The sequence below is a fragment of the Micropterus dolomieu genome, linkage group LG21 (genome assembly GCF_021292245.1).
Source record: "Micropterus dolomieu isolate WLL.071019.BEF.003 ecotype Adirondacks linkage group LG21, ASM2129224v1, whole genome shotgun sequence".
Classification (NCBI taxonomy): domain Eukaryota; kingdom Metazoa; phylum Chordata; class Actinopteri; order Centrarchiformes; family Centrarchidae; genus Micropterus; species Micropterus dolomieu.
The window spans coordinates 33,991,887-33,994,932 of NC_060170.1; positions in this window are offsets into that span (position 1 = coordinate 33,991,887).

Below are 3,046 nucleotides of genomic sequence, written 5' to 3' on the forward strand. Positions count from 1 at the left end.
AGTAGACTAGGAGCCAGAGCGTTCAGCTATCAAGCTCCTCTCCTGTGGAACCAGGTTCCAGTTTGGGTTCAGGAGGCAGACACCATCTCCACATTTAAGAGTAGGCTTAAGACTTTCCTCTTTGATAAAGCTTATAGTTAGGGCTGGCTCAGGTGAGTCCTGAACCATCCCTTAGTTATGCTGCTATAGGCCTAGACTGCCGGGGGATTTCCCATGATGCACTGAGCTCCTCTCTCCTCTACTTTCTCTCCCTCTGTATGCAACCTCATCCCATTATTGCATGTTACTAACACAACTTCTCCCCTTTCCGGTAGTCTTGTGCTTTCTCTTCCCTCTCCTCTCTCCTCCTATCACTTCCTGCAGGTTTTCTGGCTCTGGAGCTGTGGAGTCTGGATCTGTGGTTGCGGGTCACCTGCTGCCCCCGTGTTCCTGCTCGACACCCTCTGCTGCAACAACTATTGTTGCTAGTCCTATTGTTATTATTGTTATTATAAACATTAACATTACGATGGTTACCATTAACACTACTATAAATATCTGTACCATTTTCATTTAGTCTATAGCAACATCACCTTTCCTGTCTGTACCTCTGTGTGGATATTGTGTTGGCTTGAATTGAAATTCTCTTGTGCTTTAACTCTGATGGCCTGTGTTGTAAGACTGATAATTGTTGCCTGCTTACCTCAGATTGCAGTAGTACAAAGATAAAGTAAGAAAGATGCTTTGTTTGAAATACTGTTTTATATTTTAGTGTCTCTGCAGTCTCTTGTGTCCTGACCTTTGCTCGGCCTCCAGAGACCTATGTTTGTACACAATCAGTTTTCAGATTAGATGTTGTACCAAGCTTCCGGTCAGCAAACTGATGCAAACACGGAAGTCCCTTAAACCTACATTCTATCAAACGGCCAGCAGGGGGCAACTCTTCTGGTTGCAAAAAGAAGTCCAGTTCCATTAGAAATAATGGTAAAATGAGGCTGCTTCTCAGCCGATGTATTCCCTCAGTAAACACTTTACTAATGAGTCTCAGCATGATGTTCATTTAGCAAATTATGGTCCTATTTCGAGGAAAATAGACTATAAAGCAGGGTAGGCTTTAGGGCGGGATTATCAATTATTGACAAGTCATTACCATGTCAACCTGTCAATCAGGCTAGAGTGACTCGTAACCTTGGCACAGTGTAAATTTAACCAGTGGCGTTGGAAAAGCTTATTAGGAGTTGGCTGTTCACTTTCTCTGGTGAGTACATTTAGTTATCAGCCCTGTTAAAATGACAGTTTAGGTGAATTACAGATGCACCTAGCTAAGCAAGCTAGCTAGCTCCAAACTGCTGGTAAAAAATGAATATGGCAGCACCCTATCAGTCAAACTTGAGGCTTCAAACAGCAGTCCACAAGCCAACGGGTGACGTCACGATGACTACGTCTGTGGGTTGTACATGAGCAGATTTAAGATTAGACGGTGAATTCCAGTAAAGAGGAAGCAAAAGTCCGCTCTTGCTGGCAACTCAACCCTTTAGATAAATGAAAAAGGCCTCCCTGAGGACATGTGTGCACTCAGAGATGCTCACAAGTCTTTGAGCCAGAGTCCAAGTCAAGTCTGAAGTCACTATGTGTGCGACTTACAGTAAGTCTGACTCAACTCAAGTCCCCATCGCTGCTCTCGCTCACATGAAGGGGCGTGAAAATAAAAGGAGGGTCAAGAGTTTTCATCTTTTAAATCTATATTATTTTTGAGTTTATAATATTCTTTAATAAATTTTATATCTTGTTTTTTGAGATAACATCCTTTATATGTATCCCCTAATGATATTTGCTAATGTGACATCAACAGTTGTGAAGAGACAAGCACCTTGATCAAGGAGGAAGGTCTTTTCTCTCTTTTTAAAGTCAGAAAGACATGAGGAGAGTAGGATGACTGTTGACATGAACTGATTTAATGTATTCTGCATTTGGTGTGATGCATTTAAGATTATGTAAGAGAAGGAACGGTCATCTGTTTTCTTTAAGAAGTGTGGCCTTCTAATTTGGCCTTTATGAGTTGGAAATTTAAAGGATCTGACCTGCATGATATGTTTTATTACCTTATTTGGTGAAACGTTTGTGAACTGAGGCAAATCAGTGTTGCAGCTACTGGACAGAAGGACCATCTACTCATAAAAGGAAAAGGAATGTAAAAAAAACAACAACAATGTGATATTCAAGTTCTAATAGCCAATGATTGTTTGAGAAAAGGATGGGGTCCTCCCTGCCAGTTTCCTTATTTACAGTAAGTTGCTGACCCTAGAGCTTTGGAGAGTAGAGAAGTAGTTGATAGATGATTTTTGGTTAGGAATAGGAGATTCCTCTGCTGTTAATTCTTTTATTTTTCAATACTTATTTTAGAAGCTCCCTTGAGGCAGAAGAGGCACTCCTTTTTTTAAAGGGAGGACATTACCTGTTGCCATATTTTAGGGAATGCTTTTTAGCATTTTTAGAAAATAAATACGTTTCTCTTTGGATGAATGCCCAAAGTTTTTTTGCGATTTGTCTTTGTTTTCTTCCCCTCTTCTGGTCACAGACAGAGAGCTGAGATGAGGGCAAGAACAGCACAGCCCAAAGCGCTAGTTTATGGTAAGACTGATGATGATATAGCTTATTTATTTTGGGTTGGTGACGGCGCAGTGGATTAGACGCATTCCTTTGGTGTGGGAAACCCAGGTTTAACTCCCCACTGTGACCAGCCACCATTGTGTCCCTGAGCAAGACACTTAACCCCCTCGTTGCTCCAGAGGCGTGTGACCTCTGACATGTATAGCAGATGTAAGTCGCTTTGGACTAAAATTAATAAACGCAATTTATTTATTTATTTGTTTATTTATTTATGTATCATATTCAATGGCTAGGCTGAGGTTATCACTTTACTTTAGGAGAGATAGATGGAGTTTCTAGTTTGGAAAATGTATTTAAATGGCTCACAAAGTTATGTACTCTACTTGCACAAATTCTCAAGAATCCAGGAATAAAAGTCTCTAAAGACCCAGAGGCCCCGGTAAATACTTTGACTGGA